We start from the raw sequence: 22,261 nt of genomic DNA, 5'->3' as shown, positions 1-22,261 counted from the left end.
AAACATATCAGTCCAGGATGGGAGTCCAGCAGAACTGAATGAGAGAGAAGCAGAGAACCCCCACTAAAAACAGCAGCTGCCCCTGACATTATCAGCCTGTAGATTAAATGTCTATAAGTCACCTACTTGAACTTCCAGGAGCCAAGATAGTGGAGTGATCTGTATGTGCTTGTCCCCTCCTCTTGTTGATCTTGAAAAACCCATGGGATATTTCCTTGGAAAAAGTTCTGGAATAGTGGAACCAGCTAAAAGGATGAACAGTCTCTTAGCTCAAGAGGCCAGAAAAAACATTAAGGAGAGACCCTCTTGTTGTAACTGAAGGGAAACAGTGCAGGAGCTGGAGCTGTCCCAGAAAGCCCTACCTCAGCTAGCCAGGGAGAGATCCTGAACCTCACAGAGGTGGAGCCCGTAAGCCTCAACACCAAAATCTCAGACATGCCTTATCATAACCAGGGGAATTGGGAAGATATTAGCATAGAAAGGGGTTCACCAACCACTAAGCCTTCCTCTGGTCTGTCCCAGGAGAGGAGACCTCCTGTGGCCAGACCACTGCTCCCTAATACCCCACATAGCAAGCCCCAGGTTAACTCTGGAGAACTTCAGAAAGACTTCACCTGTCCTCTGCCTTGGCATGCCAGCCAGCTCAGCACCAGGTAAGCTGCAGCATTCTACCTTCTAGCTGAAAGAACCAGATGCAACAACATCCAAAGCTTCACATTCTCAGCACAAGAACCATGGTACAGAGCCCTCTGTGCCCAGAAGCAGACATCCATTTTAAAATTCAGTATAAAGGCAATCATCATGAGCAAGAAGCTAACCTAAAAATACCATTGAATCTTAATATGAGGGCAAAGATAAAAAAAAAATATGAATAGAGAAGAAGTCAACATTGAGACTGTACTCCCATCTGAAAACTCAGAAGGGAATACAAACTGGTTGCAAGCTCAAAGAGCATTCTTGGAGGAGCTCAAGCAAGATTTTAAAAGCCAAATTGGAGAGACAGAAGAAAAATGGACAATGATTTTAAAAATATGAAAAAAGCATTTGCTGAAGAGAACAGCTCCTTAAAAAGGAAAACTGGACAAAATGAAAAGAAAGTACAAAACCGAACTGGAGAAAATAACACCTTAAAAGGAACAACTGGACACATGGAAAAGAAGATGCAAAAATTAATTAACGAAAACAATCTATTACAAATTAGATTTGGGCCAGTAGAAGCTAATGACTCTATGAGACATCAAGAATCAGTCTAACAGAATATAAAGAATGACAAAATAGAAGAAAATGTACACTATCTCATTGGTAAAGCAATTGACCTGGAAAATAGATGTAGGAGAGAAAATCTAAGAAATATTGGTCAACTGGAAGTCATGAAGATAAAAAGAGACTGGACAGTATCTTCCAAAAAAATCATAAAGAAAAACTGTCCTGAGATTAGGATCCCAAGGGCAAAACAGTCATCAAAAGAATCCACTGATCACCTCTTGAAAAACATCCCAAACTGACAACACCAATGAATACTGTTGTCAAATTCCCAAATTAACAATTGAAGGAGAAAATACTGCAAACAGCCAGAAAGAAACAATTCCAATATTGAGGAACTACAGTCAAGATAAAACAGGACCTTACAGCTTCTACATTAAAAGACTGGAGGGATTGGAATATAATATTCTGTAAGGCAAAGGACTTTAGAGTACCACCAAGGATCAATTGCCCAGGAAAACTGAGAATAATAGTTCAGGCAAGGAGATGGACATTCAATGAAATAAGGGATTTCCAGACCTTTCTGATGAAAAAGTCAAAGCTCAACAGAAAATTTGATCTTCAAATACAAGTGCAAAGAGAGACATAAAAAAATAAACAGAAGGAAAAAAAACTTGTTATTCAATAAGAGTAACTGTTTAAATTCCTATAACGGAAGATGATATTGGTTAATCTTGAGAACTGGATATTTATTATGAAATGTAAAAGGGATATTCATAGACAGAGGGAGTGGGTATAAATTAATTGAGGTGATAATAAATATGCTATTTAAGAGTGAGAAGGGAATGTAGTGGGAGATGTGAAAAGGAGGAGGCAGAAGAAGGTAAATTATATAATAGGAAGAAGCACAAAAACATATTGTAGTAGAGAGAAAAGGGGACAGAGATGAACACTGTATGAGATTTACTCTCATCTGATTTGATTCAAGGAGGGAACAGCAAACTCAGTTAAGTATAGAAAAGTAATTAGAAGTTCTTAGGGGGAGTTTTACATCATTAAATGCCTACATGAATAAAATAGAGAAAGAAGAGATCAATGAACTAGGTGTCCAGCTAAAAAAGCTAGAAAAAGAACAAATTGAAAATCCCCAAGTATATACCAAATTAGAAATAATAAAAACCAGAGGAGAAATTATCAAAATTAAAATTAAGAAAATCATTGAACTAATAAATAAAACTAAGCATTGATTTTATGAAAAAAAAACAATGAAATTGATAAACCTTTGGTCAATTTAAGTAAATAAAAGAAAGAAGAAAACCAAACTGCCAATATCATAAATAAAAAAGGTGAACTCACCTCCAATGAGGAGGAAATTGAAACAACAATTAGAAATTAATTTGCCCAACTGTATGCCCACAAATATGACAATCTATGTAAGATGGATGCATATTTAAAAAATTATATATACCCCTGATTAATGGAAGAGGGAGTTAAATACTTAAAAAACCCCATCTCCAAAAGTGAAATTAAACAAGCCATCAGTGAACTCCCTAAGAAAAAATCTCCTGGGCCAGATGGACTTACATGTGAATTCTATCAAACATATAAAGAACAGTTAATTCCAATACTATTTAGACTGTTTAGGAAAATTGTCAAAGAAGGAGCCCTGCAATATTATTATTTTATGATACAAATATAGTTCTGATGCCTAAACCAGGAAGAGCTAGTGCAGAGAAAGAAAATTATAGACCAATGTATCTAATGAGTATATCTTGAAAAATTTTAAATGAGATATTGTCCAAAAGAATACAGCAACTGTTCATGAAATTAATAAATTAGGATCAGGTAGGATTTATATCAGAAATGCAGGGCTGGTTCAATAGCAGCAAAACTATCAGCATCATTGATCACATCAACAATAAAAGTAATGGAAACCATATGGTTATCTCATTAGATGCAGAAAAAGCTTCTGACAAAGCACAACACTCATTTCTATTGAAAACATTGGAAAGTATAGGAATAAATGGACCCTTTCTCAAAGTAATAAGCAGTATCTATGTAAAAACCTCAGCAAGTATTATGTAAAATGGAGAGAAGCTACATGCATTTCCAATAAGATCAGGGGTAAAACAAAGATGTGCATTATCACCATTGTTATTCAATTTTTCTGGAACTGTTAGCTTCAGCAATAAGAGAAGAAAAGAAATGGAATGAATTAGAATAGTCAAAGAAGAAACTAAGAAGTTTTGCAATTGGAGTTTGTGATAAAGACTTCATTTCTAAAATATATGAAAAAAATGCTCTTCATCATTATTAATTAGAGAAATGCAAATAAAAACAACTCTGAGGGACCACATCACACCTATCAGATTGGTTAAGATGGCCCAACAGGGTGATGATAAATGTTGGAGAAGCTATGGGAGAGTTGGAATACTAATTCATTGTTGGAGGAGGTATTAGCTGATCCAATCATTTGGAACAATGTCCAAAGGGCTACAAAATGCACATACCCTTTGACCCAGCAATATAGCTTCTAGGATGGTACCCCAAAGAGACTGTGAAAATAACTCCTTAAATGGAACAATAGGACAAATGGAAAATAATGTACAAAAGCTAACTGAAGAAAACAATAAGTTAAAAATTAGAAATGGTCAAGTAGAAGCTAATGACTCTGGGAGACATCAAGAATCAGTAAAACAAAATTAAAGAATGAAAAAAATAAAACATAAAATATCTCGTTGGAAAAACAAACTGACCTGAAAAACAGATCCAGTAGAGAAAATCTAGGAAACATTTGTCTACTGGGAGGCCATGATGAAAAAAAGAGACTGGACAGTATTTTCCAAAAAATCATGAAGGAAAACTACCCTGAGATCCTACATGCAAAGGGCAAAATAGTAATAGAAAGAATCCACCAATCAACTATTCAATGAGATCCAAAATTGAAAATACCAAGGAATATTATTGCCAAATTCCAGAATTATCAGGTGAAGGAGAAAATATTGCAAGCAGCCAGAAAGAAACAATTCAAATATAGAGCACCTACAGTCAGGAGCACACACAATCTTGCAGCTTCTTCATTAAAAGATAGGAAGGACTGGGATATGATGTTCCATAAGGCAAAGGAGCTTAGACTGCAACTAAGGATCAATTACCCAGAAAAAATTAAGCAAAATCTTTCATGTAAGGTGATGGGAATTCAATGAAATTTGGAATTTCTAGACTTTTCTGATGAAAAGGCCAGAGCTCATTAGAGAATTTGGCCTTCAGATACAAGACTCAAGACTGGAAAAAAAAAAAAAAAAAGAGGTAAATCCCTAAAAAAAAAACAAACCTTGTCATTTAAAAAGGGCAAACTGTTTCTATTCCTATATGGGAGAATGATACTTGTTAATCTTGAGAATTATATACTTATTATGACATTTAAAAGAGATATACGTAGATAGAGGGTGTAGGAATAAATTAACTGATGTGATGATTAAAAAATGAATTAAGGGGTGCAAAGGGAGAAGAGGAAAGGAAGAGGCAGAAAAGGGTGAATTACATCATATGTAGAGGCATGCAAATATATTATATTACAGGGAAAGAAGGGAGGGAGATGAGCATTGTTTGAGCTTTACTGTCATCAGATTTGGTTGAAGAAGTGAACAACATTCTCAGTTAAGTATAGAAATCTAACTTGCCCTACAGGCAGTAGGAGGGAGAAGGTGAAAGAAAATGCAGGAAGTGATTAGAAGCGAGGTAAAATATAGTAATGAAAAAGGGAAAGAATAGTGAGGGGGACTAATAGAAGGGAGGGAACATTGAGGGAGGCAGTGGCCAAAAAAACATTTTGAGGAGGTGAAGGGAGAAATTAAAACATAAGCAGGTATGAAAAGGATAGAGAGAAAGAAAGAGCTAGTAATCATAACAATGAATGTGAATGGGATTAACTCACCCATAAAATGAGGTGGATAGCAGAATGGTTTACAAACAATAATCCTACAATATGGTGTTTACAAGAAATGCATCTGAAACATCTGCATTCTATATATTATTAACAAAGCCCAATGGCAATAGATAGAAAGAGAAATCCCACTTAAAATTACTGTAGACGCTATGAAATATTTGGGAGTCTACCTGCCAAAACAAATATAAGGGATATATGAACACAATTTAAAAACTTTTCACACAAATAAAGTCAGATCGAAATAAATGGAGAAACATCATTTGCTCCTAAGTAGGCCAAGCTAATATAATAAAAATGACAATTCTACATAAATTAATTTACTACTTCAGTGCCATATGAAACTATCAAAAATTACTTTATAGAGCTAGAGAAAATGTCAAAATTCATCTGTAAGAACAAAAGGTCAAGAATATGAAGAGAATTAATGAAAAGAAATGCTAGGGAAGGTGTCTTAGCCATACCGGATCTCAAATTGTATTATAAAGCAGCAATCATCAAAACCACTTGGTACTGGCTAAAAAGCACAGTGGTAGATCATTGGGAAAAAGGTCAGTACACAAGATACAGTAGTCAAGGACTACAGCAGTCTACTGTTAGATAAACATAAGGACCCCAGGATCTGAGATAAGAACTTGCTATTTGACAAAAACTGCTGGGAAAACTGGAAAACAATGTCTCAAAAACTGGGCACAATACAATGTATGACACCATATACCAGAATAAAGTCCAAACTGGTATACCATCTAGGTATAAAGGTTGATACTATAAACAAACTAGAGTAGTAAGGAATAATTTCTTTGTCAGATTTATGGAGAATGGAGGAATTCATGACCAAACAAGAGATGGAGAACATGGTAAAATGCAAAATACATGGCTTTGATTACATAAAATTAAAAAGAGTCTTTTTTTCCCCACAAACAACCCCAATGCAACCAAGTTTAAGAGGGAAACAGAAAACTGGGAAAATATTTTAACAATGAGTGTCTGTGATAAAGGCCTCATTCCTTTTTTTTTTAATTTATTTATTATTTTTTTAAATTATTTTTTAATGATTAACAATCACTGCCATACAATTGAGATTTTATCCCCCCCAACCCTACCCCCCACTACCCTCCTCCCTCCCCACGACTGCATACAGTTCTGTATAGGTTCTACATATACTTTCCTACTTAGTACATTTTCACTATAGTCATGCTATGTAGTCGGACTAAAATGAATGGAAGAAATCATATACCAAATCAAAACAGTATACACAAAAACATACACATACACAAACATGATCTGCTACATTCTGCAAATGACTTCCATATGTCTTTCTCTGAGTGTGGAAGGCATTTTGCCTTAGAGAACCACCATTGGGATTTTATTATTTTTTTTTTTATAAGAAGTTCTTGCGTTATTACAAAATTCCAATTCTACCAGAAAAAAACTCTCGCACACTGTGGTCGTTACTGTGCACAAAGTTCTCCTGGTTCTGCTCCTTTCACTCAGCATCAGGTCATATAAGTCCTTCCAGGCCTCTCTGAAGTCTTCTTGTTCATCATTTCTTATGGCACAATAGTAACCCATTACATTCATATACCATAATTTATTCAGCCATTCCCCAATTGATGGACATCCCCTTGACTTCCAGTTTTTGGCAACTACATAGAGTGCTGCTATAAATATTTTTGTACATGTGGGACCCTTTCGCATTTTTATGATCTCTTGGGAATACAGTCCTAGTAGTGATATTGCTGCGTCAAAGGGTATGCACATTTTTGAAGCCCTTTGGGCATAATTCCAAATTGCTCTCCAGAATGGTTGGATGCGCTCACAGCTCCACCAACAATGAATTAGTGTTCCAACTCTCCCACATCCTCTCCAGCATTTATCATTTTCTTGCTCTGTCATGTTTGCCAATCTTATAGGTGTGATGTGGTACCTCAGAGTTGTTTTGATTTGCATCTCTCTAATCAACAGTGATTTAGAGCATTTTTTCATATGATTATAGATATCTTTAATTTCTTCTTCCGAAAATTGCCTGTTCATATCCTTTGACCATTTATCAATTGGGGAATGACTTGTATGATTATACATTTGAGTCAGTTCTCTATATGTTCTAGAAATGAGGCCTTTATCTCCGAGCTTAGCTGTAAAAATTCTTTCCCAACTTACTTTTGGTTGTGCAAAAACTTCTCAGTTTAATGTAATCAAAATTATCCATTTTGCATTTCATAATGCTTTCTATCTCTTCTTTAGTAAAAAATTCTTCCCTTCTCCATAGATCTGATAAATACACTATTCCTTGCTTCACCAGTTTATTCATGGTATCAATCTTTATACCTAAATCATGTACCCATTTGGACTTTATTCTTGTGTACGGTGTCAGGTATGAGTCTATGCCTAATTTCCGCCACATTGTTATCCAGTTTTCCCAGCAATTTTTGTCAAACGGTGAGTTCTTATCCCAGAAGCTGGGGTCCTTGGGCTTATCAAACAGAAGGTTGCTATATTCCTTGCCTACTGCGTCTTGAGTGCCAAGTCTATTCCACTTGTCTACCTCTCTGTTTCTTAGCCAATACCAAGTGGTTTTGATAACTGCTGCTTTATAGTACAATTTGAGGTCTGGTAGCACTAGGCCACCTTCCCAAGCATTTCTTTTCATTAGTCCCTTTGATATTCTGGACCTTTTGTTTTTCTAAATGAATTTTGATATTATTTTATACTGCTCGAGAAAATAATTGTCTGATAGTTTAATTGGTATGGCACTAAATAAGTAAATTAATTTCGGTAGAATTGTCATTTTTATTATATTAACATGGCCTACCCATGAGCAACTAATGTTTTTCCACTTACTTAAATCTGACTTTATTTGTGCAAAAAGTGTCCTATAATTGTATTCATATAATCCCTGGGTTTGTTTTGGCAGGTAAACTCCAAGTATTTTATACTGTATACCCTAGCTTTAAATGGGATTTCTCTTTCTATCTCATGCTGTTGGACTTTGTTGCTAATATATAGGAATGCAGAAGATTTGTGTGGGTTTATTTTGTAACCTGCAACTTTGCCAAAGTTGTTTATTGTTTCAAGTAATTTTTTACTTGAATCTCTGGGATTCTCTAAGTAAATCATCATATCATCTGCAAAGAGTGATAACTTAGTTTCTTCTTTGGCTATTCTTATTCCTTGAATATCTTTATCTTGTCTAATTGCTACAGCTAACATTTCTAGTACCATATTGAATAATAGTGGTGAGAATGGACATCCTTGTTTCACCCCTGATCTTATTGGGAATGCATCTAGCTTATCCCCATTGCATATAATGCTTGCTGAAGGTTTTAGATAGATACTGCTTATTATTTTATGGAAAGTTCCCTTTATTCCTACATTCTCCAGTGTTTTTAGTAGGAATGGGTGTTGTATTTTGTCAAAAGCTTTTTCTGCATCTATTGAGATAATCATGTGATTTTTGTTAGCTTTGTTGTTGATGTGATCGATAATGCTAATAGTTTTCCTAATATTGAACCAGCCCTGTAATCCTGGTATGAATCCTACCTGATCATAATGTATTAATCTCATCATAAGATGCTGTGTTCGTTTTGCCAAAATCTTATTTAAAATTTTTGCATCTATATTCATTAGGAAAATTGGTCTTTAATTTTCTTTCTCTGTTTTGTCTCTTCCTGGTTTTGGTATCAAAACAATATTTGTATCATAGAAAGAATTTGGGAGGACTCCTTCTTCTCCAATTTTCAAAAATAGTCTATATAGTATTGAAATTAACTGTTCTTTAAATGTTTGGTAGAATTCACTTGAGAATCCATCTGGCCCTGGAGATTTTTTCCTAGGGAGTTCATTGATGGCTTGTTCAATTTCTTTTTCTGAGATGGGGTTGTTTAAGTATTCAACTTCCTCTTCTGTTAATCTGGGCAATTTGCATTTTGTAAAATATTCATGCATCTCGATTAGATTATCGAATTTGTGGGCATAAAGTTGGGCAAAGTACTTTCTAATTATTGTTTTAATTTCCTCCTCATTGGAGGTGAGTTCACCCCTTTCGTTTTTAATATTAGTAATTTGATTTTCTTCTTTCTTTTTTTTAATCAGATTGACCAAATGTTTATCAATTTCATTAGTTTTTTCATAAAACCAACTATTGCTTTTATTTATCAATTCAATAGTTTTCTTAATTTCAATTTTATTAATCTCTCCTTTGGTTTTCAGTATTTCTAACTTGGTATTTACTTGGGGATTTTCAATTTGTTCTTTTTCTAGCTTTTTCAGCTGCAAGCCCAAGTCATTGATCTCCTCTTTCTCTATTTTTTTTATGTAAGCATTCAAAGATATAAAACTTCCTCTAATAACTTCTTTTGCAGTATCCCATAAGATTTGGTATATTGTCTCATTATTGTCATTCTCTTGAATGAAATTGTTGATTGTTTCTATGATATCTTCTTTAACCCAACACTTCTTTAGGATTAGATTATATAGTTTCCAATTGATTTTTGGCTTATCCTTCCATGGCCTTTTATTACATGTAATTTTTAATTTATTATGATCTGAGAAGGATGCATTGATTATCTCTACCTTTCTGCACTGGATTGTGAGATTTTTATGTCCTAGTACATGGCCAATTTTTGTAAATGTTCCATGTGTCGCTGAGAAAAAGGTATATTCCTTTCTATTCCCATTCAATTTCCTCCAAAGATCTATCATATCTACCTTATCCAGAGTTTTATTTACCTCCTTAACCTCTTTCTTGTTTATTTTGAGGTTAGATTTATCAAGTTCAGAGAGGGGGAGGTTGAGGTCCCCCACTAGTATAGTTTTGCTGTCAATTTCTTCCTTCAACTCCCCCAACCTCTCCTCTAAGAATCTGGATGTTATCCCACTTGGACCATACATGTGTAGTAATGATATTGCTTCATTGTCTATGGTGCCTTTTAGCAGGATATAGTTTCCATCCTTATCCCTTTTGATTAGATCTTTTTCTACTTTTGCTTTGTCTGAGATTAGGATTGTTACTCCTGCCTTTCTTACATGAGCTGAAGCACAATATATTCTGCTCCATCCTTTGACCTTTATCCTATGTGTATCCCCCCGTTTCAAATGTGTTTCTTGTAAGCAGCATATTGTTGGATTATGGCTTTTAATCCATTCTGCTATCAGTCTCTGTTTTATGGGAGAATTCATTCCATTCACATTCACAGTTATGATTACAATCTGTGTATTTCCCTCCACTCTCTTTCCCACCATTTGTGCTTTTATCTCTTCTGTCTCCCTTCCCCTCCTCAATAGTATTCACTTTTCACCCCCTCTTCCTGCAGCCTTCCCCTCCTTCTTTTAGCCCCCCTCCCTTTTACTCCTCTTTATTCTTATTGCTTCTTCCCTCCCTTTTAGCCTCCCTCCCCTTTCTTCTCCCTTCCCCTCCTACTACCTAGAGAGCTAGTTAGGATTATCTACTTAAGATTATTGTTCCCTCCTTTAAACAAATCAGATGACAGTACTTCTCAAACAATGCTCATCTCCCTCCCCTTCTTCCCTCTACTATAGTTTTGTACTTCTTCCTGTGATGTAATTTGCCACTTTCTGCTTCCTCCGTTTCACACCCCCTATTACAATCCCTTCTCATACTTAAATCATATTTTTGACATGACATCATTTACTTTATGCCCGTTCCCTCTATGTATATCCCTTTTATCATAATAGCTGCACAGTTCTCAAGATTAACAGGTATCATCTTCCTTTATAGGGAGGTAAACAGTTTGCCCTAATTGAGTAACAAGTTTTTGTTTTTGCTTTTTCCCCCCTGTTTACCTTTTTATGATTCTCTTGAGACATGCCTTTGAACATCAAATTGTCTATTGAGTTCTGGCATTTTGGTCAGGAAGCTCTGGAAATCCCTTATTTCGTTGAATGACTTTCTCCTTGCCTAAAATGTTATGCTGAACTTTGCTGGGTAGTTGATCCTTGGTTGAAGTCCCAACTCCTTTGCCTTATGGAATACTGGGTTCCAATTCTTTCAGTCTTTTAATGTAGAATCTTCAAGGTCCTGTGTGATCCTGACTGTATGTCCTTGATATTTGAATTGTTTCTTTCTGGCTGCTTGTCGTATTTTCTCCTTCACTTGATAGCTCTGGAATTTAGCAACGATATTTCTTGGGGTTTTGAGTTTGGGATCCCTTTCAGGAGGGGGACGGTGGAATCTTTCGATGACTATTTTGCTCTCTGAGTCTAGTACTTCTGGGCAGTTTTCCTTGATGATTTCCTGGAAGATATTGTCCAGACTCTTTTCTTCATCATGGGTTTCTGGCAGGCCAATAATTCTTAAATTTTTCTCTCCTGGATCTATTTTCAGGTTAGTTGTTTTTCCAATTAGATATTCTACATTTTCTTCTATCTTTTCATTCTTCAGATTTTGTTTGACTGATTCTTGATACCTCATAAAGTCATTAGCTTCTACTTGTCCAAGTCTAATTTTAATCAAATTGTTTTCTTCAGTTAACTTTTGCATCTTCTTTTCCATCTGTCCAATTGTTCTTTTTAAGGAATTGTTTTCTCCAGTAAGTTTTTGTACTTCCTTTTCCATTTGTCCAATTTTCCCAGTTAGGTTTTGTGTTTCCTTTTCTATTTGTTCAATTTTCCTTTTTAAATAGCTGTTCTCATCAGTGAATTATTTTTTCATACTTTTAAAATCATTGACTATTCTTTCTTCTATTTCCCTCTTCAGCTGTTCCAGGAGTGCTCTCTGTGCATGTGAGTAGTTCATAATCCTTTCTGAAGTTTCAGATGGGAGTACAGTCTCAATACTGACCTCTTTCTTATTTGTGTTTTGATCCTTTTCCCTGGTAGAAAGATTCTATGGTCTTTTCCTGCTTGTTCTGCTTCTTCTTGATCATGATGCTGAGGTTTTGTGTGTTGTGGCCTCTAGTTCTTTCAATTAGAAGCTGCAGAATCTGTTGCTGAGTTTCTGGTGTGGGAAAGCTAATGGCAGGTGCTTTTGTTCTTCCTTTTCTTTTGTATTTCCAGGCTTAGCCCCTTGGGGCTAGCTTGTTAAGTGTGGGGGAGGGGTGGTCTAGTCACAGGAGATCTCCACAATTGAGCTAGAGCACAGGAAATCTCAGCTGCATCCTAGTGCAAGTTGCCACATCTTCTGGGGCTCCTCTTCTTTCATTTATCCTCTGCCACGGTAAGAGGAATGCAACTCAGCTATTTTCCTAGCCTCAAGTGCTTTGAGACTGTTTACCCCTTCAGCTGTTCCCAGTGATCCAGGATTTTTTGGGGGAAATATTTTATGGTTTTTTTGAGGTCAAAAAGGGGAGAGGGAGAGAGCATTTGCTGATCACTCCACCATTTTGGTTCCCACAAGATCAAATAGGTGACTGACAAACATTTAATCTTTGGGCTGAAAGTCTTGGGATTGGCTGCAGTTTATACCTAGGGCTCAGTAGCTGTCATTCACTCAGCTCAGCTGGTCTCCTGACCTGGGCTGCTGGTCTGCCTTTCCACCTCCTGTTGCCTGAGGCCACACTGCGTGCTGTGGGTTTACCCCTGCTGAACAGATCCTTCCTGTCCATCTTCCAGTCTGTCCTGGTCTGTGAATCCACAGTCTGGCTCCTGTTGGATTCTACACCTCCAAAATTTGGTTAGATTCTCTTTTTAGAGGTATCTGCAGGAGTTTGTCTAAGAGCTTAGGTGAGTAGTTGCTCTCACTCAACCTTCTTGCCTCTGCCCTCTTCCAAGTTGCCTCATTTCTAAAATATGTAGAAAACTGAGTCAAATGTACAAGAAGACAAGTCATTCCCCAAATGATAAATGATCAAAAGATATGAACATTCAGTTTTCAGAGGAAGAAATTAAAGCTATCTATAGTCATATGAAAAAAAATGCTCTAAATCAGTACTTATCAGACTGGCCAACACGGCAAAACATGAAAACGATAAATGTTGGAGATGTGGGAGGGTTGGAAAACTTATTCATTGTTGGTGGAGCTATGTGCTGAACCAACCATTTTGGAGAGCAATTTAGAACTATGCCCAAAGGACTATAACAATTTGCATACCTTTTGACCCAGAAATAGTTTCTAGGGCTGTATCCCAAAGAAATCATAAAAATGAGGAAAGGATCCACATATACAAAATATTTATGTCAGCTCTTTTTGTGGTGGCCAAGAACTGGAAATTCAGGGGATGCCTATCAGTTGTGGAGTGGTTGAACAAGTTGTGTTGTATGAATCTAGTGAAATACTATTGTGCTAAAAGAAATGATGGACAGGTGTAAAGACTTACGTGAACTGATGCTGAGTGAAATGAGCAGAGCCAGGAGACCCTTATACACAGTAACAGCCACAGTGGGCAAGGACTGTTTTTGATAGAGTTAGCCCTTCACAGCAATGAAAGGACCTAAAACATTTCCAACATCTCATGATGCAAATGCCATCCACATCCAGCAAAAGAACTAGGGAGACAGAATTCAGAATGAAGCAGACTATTTTCTCCTTTGTTATGTTTTGTTTTGCTCATGGTTTCTCCCATTCATTTTAATTCTTCTATGCAACATGACTAATGCAAAAATGTGTTTAATAGGAATATATATGTAGAACCCACATAAGATTGCATGCAATCTTGGGGAAGGAGGGGGAGAAAAATTTGGAACTTAAGGAAGGGAATGTTGAAAACTGAAAACAAATCAATAAATTTTAAAAAAAATAAAACAAAGAGTAACTAAAAAAATATACACAGGTATGCTGGGTAGCTGGTTTTTTTCTGTAATCCTAGATTCTTTGGCCTCCAAAATATTTTACAAGCTTTTTGATTTTTTTTTTTTATGAAGAAGCAACTAAAGTTTGTGTTGTTATCCTGACTTTGATTCCATGATATTTGAGTTGTTTTTTTTCTTCCTGCTCGCAATATATTCTCTTTGATCTGGGATTTCTATCTGGGGATAATTTGTATGCCCTTTCAATTTTTATTTTACTCTCTAATTCTATGTCATCTGGATGACTTTACTTGATAACTTCTTGAAATATGATGTCTACACTCTTTTTCTTAAATCTTGGCTTTGAGGTAGTCCAGTGATTCTTAAATTATCTATTTCTCATTGAAGGACTGGTAACTCTTTTCTAAAGACTTGTTGATTTCTTTTCAGGGTTGCTCACCCACCTTTGTTGGCCACTTGATTCACCAAACTCTCACCTATCATTCTAAGAAGCTGTAGCATACTCTGTGGTCACATCCCAGCCAACCATTAGAGCAGAGAGGCTAAATCAGATTGAAGATGACTAATAAATATGAAACCTGTTAGTTAGGGGGGAAGTCTACCACAAGCATGTGGATACATTCCAAGCCAGAATGAATAGACAAGAGCAATTTATTCCAATGGCCATTATGGTGGCTGAAGCAGGTGCTGTAATGCCTTAGAACTTTATCAGGCATCAACAATATCAAGAACATCCATTGTATCCTGGCCATTGCCAGTCATCTTGACCTTTTCTTGACACTAGACTTTGATAGCTCAGGAAGAGAGAATGAGACTGAAGACTCTGTGCAGCTCTGCCTCATTTTAATTGAAGTTCAAGTCAAAAAGTCACTTATGATGTCGTGTGTCTTCTTAAAAAATGATAGACAAACAAAACACAATTTCACCTTGATCTATTTACTAGGACCAATGTTTTCCTAATGAGATATTTCGGATTTTCTTCTATTTTTTTTATTCTTCCTCTAAAACATTATTTATTTATTTGTTCTTAGTTTTTGACATCTGCTTTTCTAATATTTTGTGTTCTAAATTCCCCCCTTCCCAAGATGGCATGAAATCTGATATACATATACAATCATCTTAACCATATTTCTACATTAGTAATGTTGTGATAGAAAAATCAGAACAAAAGGTGAAAACCATAAGAAATAAAAAAAAAAGAAAAAGAAAACAGAAATCATACATTTTGATCTGAGTTCAGACTCTATAGTTGTTGTTTTCTTCCTCTGGATGTTGATAGCATTTTCCGTCCTGAGCCTTTGGGTGTTGTCTTAGATCATTGCAGTTTTGAGAAGAACTAAATCTATCAAAGTTGATTATTGCACAATATTAATGTTACCATTTAGAGTGTTCTACTGGATCTATTCCATTCACTCAACTTCAGTTCATGTAAATCTTTCCAGTTTTTCTGAAGTCTGCCTGCTCATCATTTCTTTTTTTAATGTTATTTATTTATAGTTTTCAACATTTACTTCCATAAACTTTTGAGGTTCATATTTTTACCTGCTTCCTTCTCTCTCCCCTCCCCAAGACAGTATAAAATCTGATATACATATAAATATATTATGACATGTATAATAAAAATACATACAATCATATTAAAGATATTTTCACATTAGTCATGTTGTAAACAAGAATTAGGACTAATGGGAGGAACCATGAAAAAGAAGAAACAAAACAGTAATAACAAAAGAAAGAGCAAATACTATGCTTCATTCTGTATTCAGATTTAATAGTTCTTTCTCTGGCTGAGGACATCATTTTCCATTATGAGTCTTTTGGAATTATCTTAGATCCTTGCATTATTCAGAAGAGTGAAGTTATGAAAGTTAGTCATCACACAATGTATCTGTTACTATGTACAATGTTTTCTTGGTTCTGTTCACTTCCCTCAGAATCAGTTCATATAAATCTTTACATGTTTTTTTTTTTTCTTCTGAGGTCAGCCTGCTCATTTCTTACAGCACAGTGCAATTCAATTACATTCATATATCACAACTTGTTCAGCCATTTCCCAAGTGAGGAGCATTTCCTCAATTTCCAATTCTTGGCCACCACAAAAAGAGCTTCTGTCGAGGGGCAGAGTCAAGATGTCAGAGTAGAGGCAGGTATGTGCTAGAGTTCTCCACCCCCCCCAAAAAAAAACCCTGTAAAATCACTCTAAACAAATTCTAGAGCAGCAGAAGTCACAAAATGACAGACTGAAGCAAATTTCTAGCCAAAGATGATCTGGAAGGTCAACAGAAAGGGTTTATTGCACCAGGCTGTGAGCAGAGTGCAATTCAGTGTGGGCAGGTCCAGAGTGTACAGAGCTAGAGCAGGCCTTAACAGACCGAATCACTGGCAGCTGCTGTGGTTTTCGGACTTCTCAACCCACAAATGCCAAAGTCAGCTTCAGAAGTCCATGGGAAGGGTCTCTCACCTGGCTGAGAGGGGAGAGTGGTCTGGCCTCAGTCCCAGCCCTGTCCCAGCCGTGACTCCAGCCCAGGCTCCAGGCCCAGGGTGGCAGCAACCACTGCTGAAACAGAGGCTGGTTATGGAGCCCTCAACTTAACAAAGAGTACAAAAGTCAATCAATTGGCTGGGGAAATGAGCAAATGCGGGGGAAAGAAAGAAATGGTAGATTTTGATTTTCTTAGTAACACGATATTCTCTTACATCATTGGTGACAAGGAAGATCAAAACATATAACCAAAAGAAGACAATAAAGCCAAAGCTCCCATGTCGAAATTTTCCAAGAAAAATATGAATTGATCTCAGACCATGGAAGAGCTCAAAAAAGAATTTTGAAAATCAAGTAAGAGAAGTCAAGGAAAAATTGGGAAGAGAAATGAGAGTGATGCAAGAAAATGATGAAAAACGAGTCAACAGCTTGCTGAAGGAAATAAAAAATGCTGCAGAAAATAATGGCTTTCTAATTAGACTATCTCAAATGGCAAAAGTGGTCCAAAAAACCAATGAAGAGAAGAATGTCTTAAAAATCAGAACAGGCCAAATGGAAAAAGAGGTTCAAAAGCTTATTGAAGACAATAATTCCTTCAAAATTAGAATGCGCCTAATCCTCATGTGCCTTTGGCCCTCTTTACCATTTGGCCCAGTCTGTTTTTTAAGGTATTATTGTGTGTGTGTGTGTGTGTGTGTGTGTGTGTGTGTGTGTGTGTGTGTTCAGATTATTGAAAGTTACTATGGTGACAAGGAAGATCGAAACACATACTCAGAAGAGAAAAATCCAAGTCAAAGCTGCTATATTCAAACCCTCCAAGAAAGAATATATGAACTGGTCTCAGGGAATGGCAGAGCTCAAAAATGATTTTAAAATCAAGAACAAAAGATAGAGGAAACACTGAGAAGAAAGATGAGAGGGATGCAAGAAAATCATGAAAAATTTGTCAATAACTTGATAAAGGACACACACGCACACACACCCCTATATATATCTATATATGATTGCATTTAATAATTTATATACAAAGTGCAATGCTTTACTAAATTACAGCTTAGTTGCTAGCACCAACATAAAGTAAGCCATTTATATTCTTCTCATAAGTAGGGATGATATCTGTTATATTAATTTCTAAACTATTTTTACCAATTTATTTTTGGACTCTAGCAGAAACAACTTTTTATAATTACCATTACCATTTAGAATATCTTATCTTGGCTACTTCAATATTATGTTCCCTCCCCTCCATGGCATTTTCTTTAGATTAAAAACCTCATGACCTACATTGCAAGCATGTCTGAAATTAATAGAAAATGAGAAATAAATCTGAAGATAACTTGGACTGCATAAAATGTCAAACTATGTCAGGTTTTAAAAATGTGAAACTATTTCATTCAGTGTGTAGCTAAAGTTGAAAATTATTTTTTATGTCTACTTTGTATAAATATATGATTGCGTTCCTTTTCCTTTTTTTAACTCTTTGGAAAGATTAGTCATCTTTTCACTTTAAAAATAAATTTGAATATTTTGCACCAAAATTTATTTTTCCTTTGCCTCTAAAATTAAGTTTCTAAAAAAATACTTTATTTTTTTCACTTATCAAAAGTATTTTCTCTCCTTTCTACTTCCTCTTATCCCACTTTTGAGAAAGAAAAAAAAGGTTTCTCACAAATATTCATAACATAGTCAAATAAAGTAATTTCTTACATTAATCATCTTTTAAAATGCTATCTTTTATTATGATTCCTAGGCTTATTACCCCTTTTATTTACCTCAAGAGATAGGTAGCATTCTTAAACATTAGCCTTCTGGAATCACAGTTCGACATTCAAAGGTTCAATTTCTTCAGTCTTTCAAAGGTCTTTGATTTTACAATAATGTCCTTACTATGTAAATTGTCCTCTTGTTTCTTCACTCTTCACTTTTCTTCAATTCATACAAGTCTTTTCAGGATTTTTTAGTTTATTTTCCTCCTGTAATCCACACCTTTCATCATATTTTTTACAGGACAATATTCTATTACACTCACACTCCACAATCCATTCAGCCATCTTCTAGTTGATGGGTATAGGTCTAATTTCTCCTTCTTTGACATTACAAAAAGTGGTGCTAGAAACAGCTTTGTGCATATTGATACTTTTCTTCTTTCTCTGGTCTCTTTGATTACCTTAACTGTATGCAAAATCCTGAATCAAACAAACCAAACAATTATAATGACTGCTACATCAATCATTTAAAGAATTTAATAATTAAAAGGTTTTTACATATAATAGTATATATGGGCATTGAAGACAGCATTTAATTTGTTCAGCCTGAATTAATTCTAAAGATTTTTTGATGTCTAGGGCAGATATTGTTTTAATCCTCTTACTACCAAGAGATAATGATCATTTCTAAATAAAGTGATTTAGTTTGTATTCCTTGTTAACGTCTTGTTGCTCTATGTGGGGAAAGATCATGTAGTCCAAAGATTCTTAAACTATATTTTTTTTAGTCATGGACCCCTTTGTACTGAATTCTACGACCCCCTTTAACAACAGTTTTATGTATGTATATGTGTGTCTGTATGTGCATTAAATACAGTACGACAAAAGAAATAAGAGTAAAATATACACATCAAAATTGTGTTAAAAAACAAGGTCATGAATGTTAGGTAAATAAACTCTGCTTTAGGGATTAGTGTTTATATGAGGGAGCATACTACAGTTGATACAGGGTCTGACACAGTTAAGAAGGCCTAGATTTAAATCCTGCTTTTTATATATGGACTATGCATCAAAAAGTTTTTGCTATAGACCAGTCATTTAACTTTTCAGTTTCATAGGCAACTTCCTACGACTATAAGTTATAGATGAATTTTCATGGAATCACAAAATATTAGATTGGGAAGTGACCTTAGAGGATCATAAAAGCACTGAATGTGTTCTCAAATCTTTGCTTGAACCACATGGATATTCCAAATGTATTAAATTACTGGTGAGAAAAAAAGACTCCTTATGGAAGATTGTGTTCAGCTCCAGGCTCCACAGTTTGAGAGGAGAAACTGGCAAGATTGAGTATACCTAATGAATGGGTCCCTGAGTGGTGAGAATACTAAAGGTCATAGCAGAGAAAAATCATTTGAAGGAGTTAGGTGTGTTTACCCTGGAGAAGAAAATGGTTAGGATGTCAATGACGGTTCTTGTCTAGTATTTTAATGTAATTTGGAAGAGAAATTCAATTTAAATTTGGCTCCAGAGAAGAGAAGGAAAGCATAGTTTGGTTTGATTTAAGGTGGAAAAACATCACACCAACTAGAACTATACATAATAGGATCAATAAAAATATAGTGAGGCCACTGAGTCCAGAGATCCTCTGGGGTGGAGGTGTGTGGGGGGGCAGTTGTCTGTTCAACTGTCAGGGATATTGTAGAGGGTTTGCTTATTCAGATAGTGATTGGGCTAGAAAATATATTTGTCTCTTCTATCTCTAAGATCCTATTATTTTACTTCCATTAGAAATCAAAATATGTTGCAACTGCTTCTATCATGTCATCAGGCATCATCTTTTTCACTTATATTTTGTACTAGATTAGCCTGATTGATTTACTATTTTCTAAAAATCACCAAAGCAGGTGCAACTGATGGGCTAATTAGCCTCTGTAAACTAAAAGAGCCTCCATTCAATTATTTTAATTTGCTGCACCTGGTAAAGTGATGTTTCACAACAGCAAGTGTTGTGCTTAACTTTTCTCACACAAAGTCAAAAGAGAACACTGCTTCCTACTGGTACCAATAATTACTTAATGTAGCTTTGATCTAATCAATTAGTTGAAGGTAATGCTCCTGAAGATGAAAAGCACTTTGTAAGCACTGCTATACCATAGAGCTAGGGGCTCAATGTCATCTTACTAACAACTATGCAATCTGCTTAATCTCTTTAGGTTTTCAAGAATTAAAAATAAGACTATCTGCTTGGATGCTAGAGGCAGCAAAAGTTGGGTTGAAATCAGTGACAAAGCTTGCTTTTTATTTTAAAGGTATAGCTTAAAATAATATGATCTTAAATTCATATGGCAGTTTATCATGTACAGAATTTTATTCCATGCCCTTGGTATTCACAACAATTTTGATAAAGTAGGGCAGGTAGTATCATGGCTAATCTTTCAAAAGAAGGAAGTGAGTTTTATAGTTTAAGTGTAGAAGATTATTAAGTCAGTAAGTTGAATAGTCAGAATTCAAATCCTGGTCTTACAATTCCAAATTCATTGTTTTGTTTTGTTTTTTCATTATGTAATAGCCTTTTGACTTTATTTGGTTCTAGAGACTTTTAACACATAAATGTATGAATACATTGATAAGCAAATGAATGAATAACTAATCGTTAGGTGAATGAATATACAAATAGATAAATTATTAAATAAGCAGACAGATGATAGATAAACATATCTATTCATAGTAGTCATTCAACTAAGAAGATTTCCATTTCCATTTGGAGACAACTTAATGTGGTCTGTGTAAAAAAGCAATTGACTTGAATACACAAGGTCCGAGTTCAAACCTTACTTTTGCCACTTACCATCTGCATAATTTGGGTCAAGAATCTTTGCTTTCAGAGTCTTAGTTTGTTTATCTGGAAAATGAAAAAGTTGGTCTAGAGGTGACTTTATTCATAAATCTGTGATTTGACCTCAAGTTCAGTTTCCTGACTTCAAACATGTTATAATAACAAATTTATGTATCTCTATGTGTGTATATACACATATATGTGTATGTATGTATAATTTTTATGCCACTTCAAGGTTGTAAAGTGCTTTATTATCTCATTTCATCTCACAACAATCCTGACAGGCAGGTGCTGTTATTAACCCCATTTTACAGGTGATAAAACTGAGGGAAACAAAAGTTAAGCGACTTGCCCAGCACCATATAACTAGTAAGTTGTTGAAGCTAATTTAAATTCAGATCTTCCTCCCTCCAAGTTTAGTACTGGCTGCTGAACCACTGCTTTCTTTTTGCCACTACAGTATGCTACATCGTAGGAATATATATATGTGTAGTCTGAAAGATGAGGGGATGCTAAAGATACTATTTTGTTGTTGAATTAATATGTATTTTATTAACTGAACTCTGAAAGATCTGGGCTATTCTAAAGACATAACTGGAACTATCCGAATGAGGAATTTTATGAAGCATCCTCTGAAATGTGATTTCAGGAGTAACACTGAGGTACTCAACCACTGATAGGCCCAGTATCTCCTTGAGAAAGAGATATGAGGGATTATGGGATCCGGTCACCAAAAATTATGTGTGAAGTTTGCTGTTTCATGATGTTAGGGGCTATTTAATATAAGCAAAATGACTCTGGGAAGAGATTCGAAGTTCAAGTAATCAACCCTTCCCAGAAAACTAGTCTCAGCACTTTTAAAAGCCAAGTGGATAAGAAGGTGCTGGCATGACTACTTCCTACTAAATAAGTGAAAACACATTTATTTAAGAGAATAAATATTTATTGAGAATTTACAAGTATATGAGCTTTCAGGAAAATTTCTAGCCTTAGCCAAGTTTACAAATTCATCAAAATTTACTTCTATAAATTGTATGTCATATAAGCAGCATTCCCATTATGTGTTTGTATTTATATGTCACAATCTTTAGTTAACAGTAAATATCTATATCTATCTATGGATATATCCACTTATACATATTCCCATATAAACAGTACTGCAAATAGGACTGAACAAGATTATCTCACCAATTCACTTCTTCACATTTGGTAGCCTCTCTCATAGTTTTCAAAGAGAATTAAGAATCAAAAAGAGAGACTGAAAGATTTTTCTTTGCTACTTCTCTATCTATCATAAGAGGAGGTGGCAGAGAGGGCCCTGGAAGATTTGTGTATTATCTGCTACTTCTTTCCAAGTTAGCTAGGTCTCTATGAAGCTACAC

The sequence above is a fragment of the Notamacropus eugenii genome, chromosome 2 (assembly GCF_028372415.1).
Source record: "Notamacropus eugenii isolate mMacEug1 chromosome 2, mMacEug1.pri_v2, whole genome shotgun sequence".
NCBI classification, from domain to species: Eukaryota; Metazoa; Chordata; class Mammalia; order Diprotodontia; family Macropodidae; genus Notamacropus; species Notamacropus eugenii.
The sequence above is the reverse complement of the archived record's forward strand: the minus strand, read 5'-3'. Positions refer to the sequence as shown.